Genomic DNA, 17,318 nt, shown 5'->3' with positions numbered 1-17,318 from the left:
GCTCCATGTAGTTGTATTTCACTACTACTGTGGCCATCTTTTGGATCAACAACCTGCATTCACATATAATGGGACCATAAATTATATTCCTTGAGGTTAGCATTCTCATTACCTCTAATAAATCTGTAGCTATTTTTAGTAGTATTAAGCCATTTTGTTCTACAATTTGGAGTCCCTTAAGTAAGGCAGTTAGTTCTGCAAGGGTGTTGGTGGTGTATGGTATGTTTTCTAGATACCCAAGAACCCAATCACCACTTTATCATAAATACCCCACCAATTCCCCATGCGCCTGGGTTACCCTTAGCAACACCATCAGTATTAAGTTTGTCCTAATAGTTCTTGTCCATGCTATTGTGTGATACTCAATTGTTTTGGCAATGGTGTTCACCGTTGAAATGGCATCTTTTCTATTGTTGAATAGGTTATGGTTTCTAGTTAACCAAATGTGACAAAAACAAAATGGAAGTATGACTTCCCAGGAGATTGTATTATTAAAAGGCAACTTTCTTAGCTTGTTCCATGTGGTGGGCCAGAGCTGGGCTGTGAAGATTAGGTTCCTATGTTGGATTTCAGTAGAACTTTTTGAGATTAGGTCATGCCAGCACTGAATGGTATTTGGGGAGTCAAAGAAGATGTGGTCACTACTTTCTGGTACAGTGGAGCAGAAGCAGTAGGCAAGATTACAATTAATACCAATTCTGTGCAGAAAGACTCTAGTGGGGAGTCTTTCTTGAGCAAGCAATCAGATGCATGTTTTAATTTTATTAGGAACCTTTAACCTCCATATCAAACTGAAGTTACCCATTTCTTCATTCATCATAGGCTTACTGTTGTTGCTAAGAAAAAAGTAGGCTGATTTGGTTGTAAAGGAACCATTATGTGTCAGTCCCCAAATTAGCCTATCTTCCTTGATAGAGTTTGCCAGGATAAAAATAGATTTGATTAGATTAGTGATATCTTCAGGGAGATTCATGGATATGGAATAAGTATCACAATCCCCTAAACTGTAGATAGTATCCATTTTGGTAATAATGTCATTTTGGGTGAGGGGACCCTTAATTATGTCCCTTATGGCTGGATTATTGGGAATCCAAGTATCATTAAGGAAGCTCACCTATTACCTTTGTGGATCACCCATCTACTGGCCTTATTACATGTATCCCAACCTTTGAGGATATATTGCCAGATTGTGGATTTAGGCTTTCTTGGAGTATGATTCCAGTTACACTATTTAGAGATTAGGACTCTTGCCCATAAGCTAGATATGCTATGAAAAATCCTCCAAGCAAGGCATGCATGAGAGGCTTTGTTCTTGCATTCAGCCTTCTCTAAGCCTAGACCCCCATGGACTTTTTGATTATTGACTTTATCCCAATTGACTATATGTATTTTCTTTTTATTTGGAGTGGTACCCGAAATAAAATTTCTTTGGATTCTATCTCTTTGCTTGGTAGTTTTGGTAGGCAACTTGATATATTGCATGATATGGTTGGGCATACTTCTAAGGGATGCTTTGGCTAAAATAACTCTTCCAGTCATATTTAGACAATTTATTTTCTATCCAGACAACTTGAATTATATATTATCTACTATGAACTGGAAGTCACTATTAGAGGGTCTCTTGTGGAATATTGGGAAGCCCAAATATTTACCAAAGGAGGTTGTAGCTTGAATGGAAAGAGCACATTTAAGGTTCTCCATGGTGTCAGGCTTGCAGTTAGAAGAGAAAGGCACCTTAGTCTTACTGAGGTTGATTTTCTACCCGGATGCTTCATTGAATGTATGCAGGATTGTGGAGATTATGTTGCAGTTTCTGTTATTTTCCTTTACAAACAAGGTAAGGTCATCAGCAAAGAAGAGATGGGATATATTTGGGCCAGACCTACTAATACTGATTGGAAGCCATTGTTTGTCATAAACAACCCTGTCAATAAGTCTAGAGAGTATCTCCATGCACATGATGAACATGTATGGAGAGATGGGGTCCCCTTGTCTAATTCCCTTGATGATTTGAAAGTGTTAGTTTTGCCACCATTTACTAGAATAGAGATGGAGGAGGAGCTGATGCAAGATAGAATTAACTTATTTAGCCTAGGTGGGATGTTGAAAGTTTGGAGGGTGTCTCTAATGAAAGACCACTCCAGCCTGTCAAATGTTTTTTTTAGGTCAATTTTGAGGATCATGTGGGCCTGATTCCCTCTTATCTTACCAAAGTAAGTGATGTATTCTTGGATAATAATAGCATTGTCAAATTCCCTCCTATTGGATAAGAAGCTGGCCTTAGGGCCAATGATCTTAGGGAGGAATGGTTTAAATCTATTAACAATGACCTTTGTGACAATCTTGTAGATAATATTAAAAAGTCCTATAGATCTGAAGTTTTTGAGCATGGTAGCCTGAGGGCACTTAGGGATGAGGCAAAGTAGGGTCTCATTCATAGTTTGATGCATGGAGTGGGTGTCAAAACATGATCTATAGAAGTCAATCATTGAATGCCCCACAATGCACCTGTATTTTTTTGTAGAAGAAGTGGTGTAACCCATCAGGTCTAGGAGCTTTAAAGGGTTTGAAAGAGAAGATGGCCATTTTGATCTCACTTTCCTCTAAAAGTCTGTCCAGGTTGTCTCTTTGACAGTTGGAGAAAATATGTGTCATACCTACAGGACTGGTTGTGTGGAGAGGGGCTTGAGTATGGAAAGAGGTATAGAAGTCCTTGAAAAAGTTCAGGATGGAATTTTTATGTCCCTGTATTCATATAGCCAATTTCCACTGTCATTGTTTTAGGGATAGGATCATATTACTCCTTCTTCTATTGAGGGTGGAAGTATGAAAGAACTTAGTGTTGGCATCACCCTCAATTAGCCAGTTGACCCTTGATTTCAGCTTCTAAAAATCTTCTTCATTTTTGAGGATTGAGTCCAGTTCCCTAATCAGGATACTTTCTAGGTTCAAAAGGAAGTCACTAAACTGGTAGCTGGGGGATTGTTGGATTCCAGCTATTCTGGCCAGAATTCTTTTATTTTTTCTTAAAGATATTGCCAAAAGTATGTCTATTCTACTGGGTGACTATGTTCTTGAAGACATGAGTTGATTGGATTAGTGGGGAGTTTGGGGGTAAAGCCTCAGTGATAATATTGAGAAAGGATGGGTAGCTAGTCCACATAGATTCAAACCTAAAGGGCTTATTAGTGGTATTGACAGGATCCCCCTTTTGCTTTACTTGCAATAGGTAGTGATCAGAGTGGGTCCTAGGAAGATGGGTTACTGATCACGTCCACAACTCACCTCAATAAGAGATATGACACGGTTGTATGCAATAATAATTACCTAACTAAAAGTCGGGGTCGAATCTACTAGGAGTTATGATGAGAGTTAAGAGTATATATTTAAAGGAAGCAAATAGGATATCTAGGATTGCACTTCCACAATAAGGTTTTATTTTCTATTTCTACGTTTACTCTAATGAATGCAAGATAAAGAAAATAGATTCTAGATAAATTTTTTTTTTGTTGAGGTTTTTCCAATTGGATTAAAGGCCTAGGGTTGTGACCATAACCTAGGTGTTTGCTTAATGGGGTAAAGACATTAATGCTTGTTTTGTTGATTGGGGTGTATTATAGCTCACAACTCTACATTACCTACTCAATACCTCTCGGTCTGAGAGTGGTTTTGTCCAATTTAGATTTCTCAAGACCAAATAGGTATCAACCAAAACAGTTAATAAGAGCTCAAGTCGGGTTATTACTATCTCTAGGTTGAACCCTTTAATTGGGTTAATCAATCTCTCAATTGATCCAATTCTTTGTTAGCTAAGTTTTTCTAGACTAGGTCCCTCTTTTTCAAGTAGAGACTAAGTCAAATAGGCATGAATCAATGTTTGCAACCATTACTTCTAAAATTGAAACATGACTAAGCTAAATAATCAACACCGAATCATAAACAAGCACTAAATTAGATACCCATAAGGTTTACACACTAGGGTTGGGTCACAACCCTAGTAAGAGTCTAGCTACTCATAATGAAATTTGAAGAAAATAAAGAAAAAAAGCTAATTAAACTCATACTGGAAGATTAAAATGATGAAATCTAATGTAAATACACCAAAATAATATAAAATTTCCTAAAGTAGTAAAGAACAACGGCTATAACAACTTCAGATGTTCAAACTTGATCTAATTTTGTGAAACTCGTCTATTTATACAGGGCCAAAAATATCGGACAAAAATACCCCTCGGGAGGTTATGCGGCCGCATAATTCCATGTGCGGTCCGCAGATTTCTTCAGCTGGCAGGAAGTAGAGTTCTGCGGCCACATATTTCTGAACTGCGGCCGCGAGACAATCTTCTGTGGTCGCACAATTCTTGTGCGGTCGGCAATTCACAAAGGTTCCTGGACTTGGTCTTTTTGCATACTCTTTGATCTTTGACTCTTAACCCAGTTCTACGGCCGCACATTGCTGAAAGGTCTGCTAAATTTTTCTTCTTATTTTGCGGCCGCAGATGGAATTCTTCGGTCCGTAATTTCTTCTGCGGCCGCAGAATTCCTTTTGCGGACCGCACATTTATGCTTCTGCGCCCTTTATTGCCTTGTACTTCGGAACACTCCTTTTTGAGTCGGATTTTATCTCGGGAGACCAAACTTCCAGCATTCCTGCAATTTTGTACAATTTTATTAGTTTGGGAACATAATTCAATACTTTCGGATTAAAATAAAAGCTAAAAGGTGCTAATAAGCAGTCAAAATTCCCACTTATCAATTACACAAGCCTCAGGGTACTGAGATATCTAACAGTCATTAGCAAAGCATCTGTTAATTCTTTCTAAGATTAGGATGTTCCTATTTTTATATCTTTTGTTGTCCATGTGTATTTACTACCCTTGTATCCTAGGTCTACCAATTTTTATTCATTTAGACAATTTCAAAAGATGTTACTTCGATTGGGGTTAATGGAATTGCCCCTAAACGTATCCCTAGCCTTTAATACTTTAATAAAATCACCAGCTACAAACTAGTTTCCAGCATAGCTCTTAAAGATAGTAACTAAGTTATCCCATAATAGTTTCCTATTAGCTAATAGGATACTGGCATAAATAGCTAAAAATAACCAAGGAGTATGAGAGGGTTGTACCTTAACCATGTCATGAATACCTTGTAGAGTAGTGGACACATCTTTTACTTGCACACAGTCAGCTTTTCACATCATGACAATCCCATCGGAGAGACCTACGGCTGGTGACTGAATGAGCATGTCGAACTGTATTTCCTCAGTCTACTTCTTATGATCGACCATTCTGGTTTCCAGCAACACCAACATTGCTGGTTTATGCATTTGAACCATGGCAAGGCAGTGTCTCTTGAAATCAATATTGTTACCACCCTTAACATTCCATATGATATAATTTATTAGGGGTGTTGTCTTGGTAGGGGATAGAGTTCTGTGTGCCTTCTCTGTCCCCTGAGTACGATTCACTGGTTTCTTTTGTGCTTGATTTCTCATGTTCAGCACAGGGGTTAGTGTTATCAAAGGCTTTATCACTCCTTGACTGTGGTGAGAACCTAGGCCCACTCCACATTTGGTCAAGGTCCTGGGGCATAGGAGAACCAGGATCTTGCTTCTCTCCACACTGAACTCTATTGCCCAGACAGAGTCCAGTAGATGAGTGTCCGTTCAGTGTGGTCTATAACTATCCCCTTCCACCTCCAAGGCTGTTTTCCCTTTCAACAGTTCTAGTACTCTATTGATCTTTTTTGTTATGTTCCCTAGCGGTGGTGTTTGGCTCTTCCCTACTGAAACTGAAAACGATGGAGCTAGTTGGGATGGTGGTTAGATAGTTGCAAATTATGGAGTCGCTGTTGGGTCTTCCGCTATTGGGTCTGGGAAGAAGGGAATCGATTGGAATGCTTGGGAGATGAACTTGTTGATCAGTGAAGGGTCTAGATTGGGGTGCATGCTGCCGTTGAGTGTCATTGCTTGCCAGAGGTTTAGGCCAAAGGATGCCAAGGCCCTGGTTAGGGCCTCCATTGTTACCCTCACTAGGTGCGCAGGGTCTTGGACGATTAGGGTGACCGGCTGGTTCCCCAAGGTGAAGTTGTAGGCTAAGCCCTGGACCTGTAGCGCCACCTCCAGCCATAATGTTGGCTTGTGGTCCAGCGGCAATGGGAGTGAGGTCACTATGATGGGTGGTTGCTGTTTTTTTTTTTTTTTATGGTTTTTGGCTTTACCTCTTTGGATAAAAATAGGGGTTAGGTTAGGGGTTTGGTACATAATGGCGTGATTTGGTGAAGAATTCAAATCAGAATCAGCGGTTTGAGCATTGGTAATTGCATCTGATATCGTAGATTTGGAATTAATTGTGAATCTGTTTGAATGGACGGAGGGTGTCATGTCGCCTGAGTTTGGGTGATTGCTCAGGTGAGGCACTTGAGTGTCCATGCATTGTGGTGAAGGTTCCATAATAGAGATCTCTGTTAGGGGGTGAGTAGGGGGCGTGTAGGTACTGGGGTAGGGGAAATCATTTGGGCTGGGGAAGTCTGATTGGGCATGGACCCCATTGGCCGATTTGGTTGGGGAGTGGTGGCCCAATCTAATATTGCATGTGAGGTCTAAGCCTGAATTTGTGTTAGTGTCCATTCCCGTCTCTTCAGACACCGACCCCTCGTTCTTTTTAGCATTGTACTTGCGTTGAGGCATGTTGAGTTGGGCTAATGGGTTATGGGGAATGAGTTTGTGTTTGTTAATTGGACCACTGGGCCGATTGGAATTATTAGCTTGGGTATTATTCACTTTGGAATTGTTTTGAGAAGTTTGAGTTTCCAGAAACTTATCAGAATTTGCATCGAACATTTTTACCTGTATCTTTTGAAATTTTTGATCATGATGATTTGCAATTCCTACTTCATTGCTTCTTCCCTATGTGGGTTTGTGGTTTGGATTTTTTTTTCGTGGGAAAGTTACTGTCTTTCATATGTCCTTGTCTTCTTTAGGACTACGCATTTATGAGCATTCTGGAACTTCTTGTGATAATGTTGTTGCAACTTGTCTGAACTTGCAATGTTTAGATATGTGGCCAATCCTACCACAGTCTGTACACAAAGTTCCTTCTCCTTCATAGATCACTGCCTTTTTGTGATCTCCGATAATGACCGATGTTTCCACCGAAATTTTAAGTGGGACTTGGATACAGATGTGTGCATACCTTCCTCTCAGGGTGGAGGATGTACATGTATCAATTTTAAGTAGTTTACCAAGCTTTCTCCCAACTTTTTTCCAGAATTTCTTTATCATAGATTTCTGTTAGCAACTGTGGCAGACGGATCCAGATGGCCGTGGAAGATAGTGTAGCTTCTTGTGGAATGAATTTTGGTTCCCATATACGTACTGATAGAAAGTTCCCATAGATGAACCATGGGCCTATGTGTAGTGCCTTAGCCATATTTTTCTCTAAATTAAACTTGACAATGAAGAAATATCATCCTAAGTAAATCAAAATTAACTGTGCAGATAGTTTCCAGAGGACAGTTAGGTTAGATCGGAGGTAATGGTAGGGCATTCTACGACCAAAGACCTTTATGATTATTGAAAATCGCCATGGATTGTATAGGCGTTTCTTGTCTTCCTGGGATAGGGCAATTGGGCCATCAATTCCTTTCCTCTTATCATCTTTGATGTTTGAGGAGGGTTCCTCTTCGTAATACTCTGTTTGACTTACTGCCTGTTTGTCTAGTAATATTTCCTTGTAGGAGTGTGTTGTTGTTTCTTCCACGTCCATTTGATTATTTTTATCCGGTGGGATAATTAGTGGTATAGTGTTGGTGTCCATGTAGGTATTCTAGAGGGGAGGGAGACCTTCTCTCACTAGACTTTTTCTACATATAATTGGAAGTTGGTTACAGACTAGTTACATTTATAACTACACAAAGCAAATTGCGACTTTACCAGGTAAATTCAGTAAAGGTTACTGAAGTTTTACTTCCTATACTTGGACGGCACATCAATATCTTACACAATCTCTGTTTTCGCAAAACATTATTCTATTCTCAAAGAAGCATCATGATATTTATCTTTTTTGTATCCTACATGATCGAGATATTGCTAAAAGTAATGCTTCATATCTTAAAGATTTCTAAATATACATGGGTCTAGGGTGGCAAACGGGCGGGGCGGGTCGGATATGGAACGAGTCGAAAGCGGGTAATAAAGCAGATAAATTATCCAACCAGACCCATATTTAATACGGATAGAAAACGGGTTAACCGGCGGAAAATATGGGTAACCATATTATCCATGGCTTTATGAATATGATCACTATCTCGGAGAATTTCTAATCTATCAAACTTGAGGAACCCCCAATTTGAGATTTTACAAATGTAAAAGTTAAACTCATTAGTTATCCATTGGTTATCTATTTTCTTAATGGATAATATGGTTCTTATCCACATTTGACCCATTTTTAAAAGTTTAATATCCAACCCATTTTTAGTGTAAAAATAGCACGGGCTAGCCAGTTTTCGGACTGATAATTAAAAAATAGCCAGCGTTTGCAAAGTCATTGAAAAATAGCTACTATTTTTCTGCAACACGGACCGGTCCAGCATAATATACTGAAGATTGGTACACTTGTATATTAACTTCCAGAATTTTATGCTGGAACTCCAACACATGGAAAGATCCAGCATAATATATTGGAGATTGGAGCACCTGTGTATGAACTTCCAGCATATTATGCTGGACCGGTATATTATACTGGAACTCCAGTATATTATACTGAAACTGAACACCAGTATATTATACTTGAACTCCGGTATAATATACTTGAACTAAACTCCAATATATTATGCTGGAATATTTTTTAAATTTTGAACAGTGTTTTTGTTCAGATTTATCTTTATATGAAAAGTGTCAAATTTTCAATTACTTTTGAAGCTGTGACTATTTTTCAATAACCACTTGTAAATCTGGCTATTTTTGAATTTCTCCCATTTTTAGTGAATAATATGGGTGATTAACTGTTTTCTTTTAATTATTTTGCCACCTCTACATGGGTCGAACATTATCATGTTAGAACTATTCAATCTATGAACACCTTCACTTAAGTAACAGTAACTATGTGAGACACATAATTAAAATTTATATTGGTTCAGCTGCTTTGGAGTAATACCGTAGTTCATTGGTGTGACTAAATTGGTTCATATTAATTTGTAGATTGGATTTTCTCGGCAGCTCATAGCTTTCCTTGAATTGACACTAATTTGAACCAATATTGAAACAAGTGCAGGAAATCAGCCTAATTCATTTAACAGAGAGAAACGAATAGGACAGCTTGAGACAACTTAATTTGGATCTTTCAACTCTTCTCAACTTTGCAACTTACTCAATAAAAACTTGACAACTAAGGATGAAGTAGGTATATTCTTGTATTTCTACCTCACAATTAATCTAGAAAACTCGGACAATTCTTCTTTCAATTTTGGTGTAGTTCAACTGACACTAAACTAAGTTTCTCATTCAAATGCCGCCCTTTAATGACAATTTATTAGTCACTGATTGTGGGATTGAGACCTCATAGTCATAGAGGCCACCCTCTGCTTAATGGATGTCATCACTAATCCACATACAATTAATGATATGACTACCATTCAACACCTCTACCTCCAAGTCATGTTTCCTTTCTTATTTCATGTAATTGTTCTGAGGCATCGGGTACGTAGTATGGAGCAAAATATTAGAGCAAAAATCATTTATAGTCACTCGGTGAAAATTAATGACAACTGGTAGTCATAAAATAAGGCATACAATTCATAGTCCAAAACCAATTATAAGGGCTAGCAAGTGGAACCCAGAAAACTAGCGGAGACTCTGACTCCTTAATGCAATCTTCTTTTACACTTAATATTAGAAGTCAAAATATTTAAAATCCCACCAAATCACCCCAAAAATCCTTCAAACCTAGTGAAATCCCCGTCAAAATTCACCCTTTCAGCCCAAAATTCCATTAAACCCAACCGTCTTCTCCATAACCACCAAAATACCCTTTTTTATCATTTACTATAAAAAAAATAAAATTAGTGATCCAATCTAGAAAAATATAATATTGTATAAGCAAAACTACCCATGATATAAGAAGAGAAAAAAGGTGATGTATAGGTTTTACACGTACTATACATATTATACACTAGTATAAAGTGTATATACACTTTTATACATCATTGAATAATATATATACTATTATACACTTTATATACAAATTATATGAATATTGAATTTGTATAAAAAAGTGTATATGCATTATATCAGTGTAGATACCCCTTTCATATAAATGTGCATACATAATATATACATATTATATACAATATTTTCAACACTCACCATAGTCACCGCAATCTTTCACGTCTAGTTTTGTATTATACGTGTATAATAAATGTATCATTAATGTATAATGTATACACACTGATTAAACACTATATTATACAATTATTATATATTGATTATACAGTATATAAATAAAGAAATACTGACGATAATGGAGGATACCGAACTTGGCCAGAAAAAGCTTTTCTCTGGCAGCGACTATTTTATTTTCCATTTATCATGTTCTTGCAAAGTTATCCGAAAAATTTCATGCAATACTATATCTAAAAGTGGACAGAAAGCGAAGAAAGCGGCAACCATCGCCAGAAATTACTCAAAGAAGATAGATATTTCTGTATCTAAGCAAAAGAAGAGGAGATCGCAAAGAAAAAAGAGAAAAAAAAAAAAAAAATGTGTGTTGGTGTCGCTATAGGAGAAGAAAAGAAAAAAGAAAAAAAAGGAGGGAATGAAGAAGGGAAAGATAAGAAGAAAGGGAAAGATGGAAGATTGAAGATTGGAGAAGATGAGAAGAGAGAGAGGAGAAGCAGGCGGTTGAAAGAGAGTGGAAGTGTATTGGGAATAATAGCTATAACTTGTCAATAAATTAAGCCTAAGATTATTTCGGGTCCATGGAGAAAACTTGGGCTAATAAAATTTTAAAGGGCTATAGATGATAGTTTTCTCAAAATAAATATTACTATTTCGTGTTTATATTATCTGTCTTTTAACAGTTTTTATACACAAGAAAGATATTTTACGATCTTAATCATTACAACATTTGTGTAAGTTGTCATTTATCTCTCATTATATGTCTCATTCAATTAACATGATTCCACCAATTAAGTGCACATTTTAAATAAATTACTTCTTATTTTTTGTAAAACATCAAATAGTTCGGAACAAAATAATTTGTCAAATTGAGATTGGATATATGAGCTTAGCATCTACTCTCAAGCTACTTTCCTTATCTTATATTTTAGTTGTTGAGAATGTTAAAGGGATTTTATGTTACTACAATTTTATCACTTCATCCTCCTAGTTAGATCATTTCATCTATAACCAACATTACAGTTACGGCACATTATTCTCAATAAAAATCGGGTCATGCAATTGACTTATTATTCCAAATTAACATTTCTGGTATTTCCTTTTTTCCTCCTAAGGCACATGCACATGACCACCACATGACGCTCCATTAGAACTTTATTTCTTTTGCATATTTAAACGAAATTATCAAACTAAAAAAGAAAAAAAGGAATAAAAGGGACGGAAATTCCTGCACTAACGTTCTTCTCCCCTAGAGGCGAAGTTAGAATTTGAAGTTTATGAGTTCTGAATTTGCTACAGAACCCATAGCTCGTCTTAGTTACTGGGTTCACAACTTAATATTTATACATATTTAATAAATTTCCTAAAATAAATATAATTTTTAAGCAAAAATGACTAGGCTCGACCGAACCCGTACACGATAGGCTAGCTCCGCATCTATTCTTCCTGATGCTTTAGAAGAAATACAAGCTATAGAAAAATAAGGGAAAATATGAATTATAGTACTTTGCTAGTACCATTGAAAATATGGTAACACTGAGCATATCAAATTTTAATATACTTTAAAATGATAAAGAAGAAATTAAACATCTTGAGCGTATTATTTTTACTAAATTTCTTCGACAAAGGTCAACCCCTTTGCCAAGCACAGGTTAAATAGTTGTCATTGTTAATGTGTGGTTTACTACCATTTTTTAGAAGACAAGATTGACAAAATATAAAAATTAATAAATACTGGAATAGATTCTGGATCTGAATCCTTTTCAAAAGGGAAAAAAAAGAAGAGAAAAGATGGTAAGATTGTTTCTATGACAGTTGGGTTGATAAATTTAATTTGAAATAATTAAATTTATCTTAATTTCCATTTTTGTATAGACATATAGTTAGTAGTTACCGTTCTGGAATATAATCGGGTATTATGAAGATTTATAGACCCCCAAAAAAGTATTATGAGGATTTAACCACTTGTAAATGGTATAAAAGGGGAAAAGGAAAAAAGAAAATGAATGTGGCTGCTGGGATTCGAGCCCAGGTCTCCACGGCCACAACGTGGAATTCTCACCACTAAACTACAGCCACAAAGATGTTCAGTACTCCAGAATTATTATTTATATTTACACGAAGAGCGTCTTAATAAACCATTTAACTAACTTCCACAACCTGGAACGTATAAAGCAATTTGCTTCAAGAAAAATATTATAATCTTTAAATAAGGTATTTAGCTAAGCTTATAAACGCATCTGGGTTTATTTACTTGATTGTTTGGTAATGAATCGTCCAAAGTAGTTATAAACCAAGTGATTGTAAGCTAAAGTGAACCTAAAGTTGATCATCCTAAACGTATTGATTTTCACCTTACAAGCACTTTTAACTTGACCAATAATTTTACTATTTTATTTTCTTAATTTTTATTTTATTCTCAAAATACCTATCCCAAAAAAACTCCTAATTATTTCTCTATTTCATATTCGCCGTTTCACCTTTATCTTTATAAATATACTTTTAAATTATAATATTTTAAATTTCAAAAGGATGTATTAGTTATTTTAACAAAAGAAAGCTTATCAATATTTTATGTTAAACACATCAATAATTTATTATTAAATTCAACACTTCTATCAAAATAAGTTATTGCTTATCTATATCTATATCTATACTATATTAAAATTGAGAAGCTCGTAAGTTAAAAGTTAAATTACTAAATTATTCTTTTAAACAATTAATTTAATTTTCACTTGAAATTAACTAAATGGTGTCGACTACAATATAATTAATATAACCCACCTGTTTCCACATGTTGCTAAACAAAGTGACGCTTCAAAGGTCACTTTAAAAGCCATTGTCTGGATAATTGTCTTCTTGTGCAAGGTTCCTATTTCTAATAATAAGAAAAGACGGCAGATAAAATATTTTTGACTGCGACTTACATATTGTTCAAGGAACAATTCGTCTGTCTGGTTGAAGACTTGACTAGGTATTTTATATTGACATGTACATAAAACTAAGTTCTTGATGGCTTTCATTGTTTAAAAAAATAAATCACGGCAGAGGACAAGTGAGATTTGCTCAGTTGGTAAAAGTGTGAAAACACTATAGATCTCATCCTAATTTGATGGAGGTTTAAAAAAAAAATCACTGTAAAGACATTAAAATAATATCCTAAAAGGGACAAAGAAATTTTCATGTCTATTATATTATGCCGAGGCAATAATGACGTGAAGCAATGAGATTTTCAAGGTGTCAAATGTCAATTGTAACATAGAGAATTTTGAAGGTGAGATGCATTTAAAAAGCTTTTTTTTTTCTAATTCATGAAAAAAAGAAGTTACTAATTTGTTTAGTTATTAACAACATTTTAGTATTTCTTAAGGCTTGAAGTTTGTGATATGGAGAATGACTAATCCATTTAATATTGTTTTATGCTACGAAATATTTACTAGATTACAATGTCAAAGAGCATATTCAATCAACCTCTCATAGGATTAGAACCTTAAATTTAAGGGCATATTCAATCCCCTTAATTTTGACTGCATTACTAACTTTCTTGTGATTTACAATATTATGTTTACCTTCCTTTTTTATTTTTTTAAAATAATTCTTTTAACCTAAATATTATAAATTTTAAAAATTATGATATTACAAAGCATCTTTTTCTGAAACTTTAAATTTGAAAAAGACACAAACACTAATAACACAAGAATCAATATACTAATGGGTTCATGGTTACCGAAATAAGTAAAAGATGCTTTTTGTCGAAGAATGAAGGTGAACGAATACTTCTTTTTCATCTTTCCGTGCCGAGGGGCAGGGTGTTTCGAAAATAACCACTCTAACTCCCGAGTTAGGGTAAGTTTTGCGTACACACTATTCTCCTCATACCCCACACGTGGGATATTACTGGGTTGTTGTTGTTGTTGTAATGGAAGATGAACGAATAACAGAGGAATATTAGTTCTGAAAAACAAAAAAAATAGCACAATAGTGGTTAACGTTGGTGGGAGGTGATAAATATTTTCGATTAGTTTAGATGAGCGTAAGATAATCCGGACCACAACTATTAAACAAAACAGTGGCCACTCTAGCAAATGCAGTAGCGAACCAATTGTAACTGGTAAACATAGTTGCCTAAACACTATAGAAGATATATAAATAAGAAATAAAGTGGATGAAGCTTGAATTACCTCATGCTATCATGATATGACAATTGTTCGAAAACATAAAAGCCACAACGGTGAAGGCAGCAACTTAACCATCGCCAGAATAATCAGATCAATGATAATTGGTTGAACAGAGAATTTTGTATAAGATATTTGCAAAATTAATTAAATAAAAAATATTAAAAAAGAAAATTTGCCAAATCATAATTTTTAAAATTAAAAATAAATAAGATGAAAGAATTGTGACATAAATTTTTTAAATAAGAGAGATATGTGTAATATCGTAAACTAGAAGGGATATTTAGCATTATGAAGTCAAACGTAAGGGGTCTCTGAAACTATCTCAAAAGTATAAATTAACTTCTAACATATGAATTGTATTTTAATGTTGCAGAGGAAAAATAAAAGTACTATTACAAAGTGGTGTTGAGTAAAGATTAAATTCAATTTTCTTATCAATTTAGAGGATATAATTTTAATTTAAACCCGAAAACCCACACTTTTATATACAAAATTACTTCATCCTTTTTTTTTTATAGCTTTTTTTCTATTAAAGGGGCTTTTAAAGAAGGGAACATCCTAATAGATGAATATGAGCATATTCTGCATCTCATATTAGATCCCTAAAAAACAAAACAAAAGGCTACAATGATACATGAACTTGAAAATATTGATGCAACCGCATTTGGGGAAGAAGATAAAATTGTAACGATACAATTATACAAAGGAAGAGGACAAAAAGCACAATAAAGATCAATGTTCAAGGACTAGTAAGCTATTAAAATCAAAAAAGATTGGTGGTCCTTCTTCTACAAAGAAATAAACTATGAACTAATTTGATTTTTGAAGTTGTATTTTGTCAAACTTTTTTTTTTTGGTGTGTCAATCTAAATATCATTTTAGCATTTTTGTTCATATAAAAGTAATTTAAGTTGGCATAGCGCTCAGAATTTAATTTGTACTCTTACTTTCATCATTTTGATTCATAATTCTTCTAATGTTTTTATTCTCTATTAATTTTCATAAATTATCTATCAATATTCTCATATAAAGATTATTATTCATTCAAAAAATATGTCAACATAATCCATACTATAAGTATAATGATCAATTCTATATTGTAATTAATAGTATATGTTTAGTTAGATGATTCATTATTTTCATAAATTTGAGTATCATATATTGATTTTAATAATTTATTTGAAGCAAAATATTGCTCGATTAAACAAAAGGCAATCGAGGTATGAACATAAATAATGTTTACTATGTCTTGGTTACTATAGAGTAACTTAAATTTATAAAAAGAACATACACTAGAAATGTCGTCTATAAGGAAGTATTAGGTGAGATGCATTTTCTTGTATTTCGTACCTTATAAAAATCAAAATAAGAATCAAAATAAGAAAAACAAATCACATGTATCTAATGAAACTTTGATTATTTATCTTTGTAAGTTTAGACAATAACCAATTATTTTAATCTCGACAAACAAGTCACCATATGACAATCCACGTTAATCAACCACATATTCTATACTTTATTTTTTCACGCATAACTATTTGGCCAATACAAAATCATACACCATAAGACTCGACATACACGTGCAACACACGTGCGAGAAATTAGTTTATAAAATAACTTTCAGTGCTTAAAAATATTTTTCGACACTTAAAACATAATCCATTTGTTATTTGTAAGCAGCTAAGCCAAACATGTTAGAAATTGAGGATATTCCTTGATAAGAAGAAACTAGAGGTAGGTATTCGAGCATATTAGATTGAATATGAAAATTTGGGTTTGGATTTTAGGTTTTTCGATTGAAGAAATTACAATCCAAACCCAATCGAGATAAGATCGGATTGGATCGGGGTTTTGAGTTCGATTTCGTATTTGAATTGGATATTTTAAATTTTTAATTTTGAGCCGATAAGTTGAGATTCTTTCTTAGTTTAAAAAAAAAAAGGAACATTCAAGTAAAATATTCATGTCAAATTATCTTGATAGTTTCTCATTCCCATCACAATCATCCAAATGAAGTATTCATGCGAGCAATAAATCATTATTAAGAAATTTGCAATAGACACATTAATAAGGACATACTAATTAACAAGTCAAACATAATAGACCATGACAAATTAGATACCAATGCAACTCCAACCTTCAGTGTTTACAAACGCAGAAAACAAAAACGGATGTGGGTAACAATGAAAAGAACCCTAGATTTATTTTAGTATGGCATCAACATTGAACTTAGTAATTAATATTGGATATATGACCTAATATTTAATGGGCGAGTATTGAACTTATTATTATTCAACACATGAAAAATGGGCGTCTAATAATGGATAGAGCTAAATATGAAGTTTAAAAAGTTTTAAATTTTCAGATATTAAAAAAATCTTTAATCTGAAAATCGGAGCAAAAATCCAAAAAATTCAAAATTTGGTTTACATTTCGGATTTGGCCAAATTATGCACATCCCATAAGGAACTGAACATGAAAATTAAACAGAGCACTAAAATATTTGCTAGTAGCTAGACGTGGGTGAGAAGCCCTAGCCTAAAGCGAATGGATAATGATTGAAATAGCTACACTTGCATTATTCAAGCACTCCAATGATTGTTGAATATATAATATTTTTGTATTTAAATAATTGGACCATAGTGCGTCCAACTAGGATTCCATTTCTTGTCTACAACCAGGAGGGAATTAGAACTCACTAGGCATACTATAAACCACAAAGTACTTGGAGTATATATACCATG

The 17,318-nt window shown here is 34.5% G+C and overlaps 1 non-coding gene across 1 annotated transcript; it reads right to left on the bottom strand.

The window, feature by feature from the left end:
- Positions 1-12,403: 12,403 nt before the first annotated feature.
- TRNAH-GUG (transfer RNA histidin (anticodon GUG)) lies at positions 12,404-12,475 on the bottom strand. Its single transcript has one exon. It is a non-coding gene; the product is annotated as a tRNA-His (tRNA).
- Between the last annotated feature and the right edge of the window lie 4,843 nt (positions 12,476-17,318).

This window comes from Nicotiana tomentosiformis, chromosome 2 (assembly GCF_000390325.3).
Source record: "Nicotiana tomentosiformis chromosome 2, ASM39032v3, whole genome shotgun sequence".
In the NCBI taxonomy this organism is placed as follows: Eukaryota; Viridiplantae; Streptophyta; class Magnoliopsida; order Solanales; family Solanaceae; genus Nicotiana; species Nicotiana tomentosiformis.
Note: the sequence above shows the minus strand (reverse complement) of the source record. Positions and strands in the feature narration are given on the sequence as shown.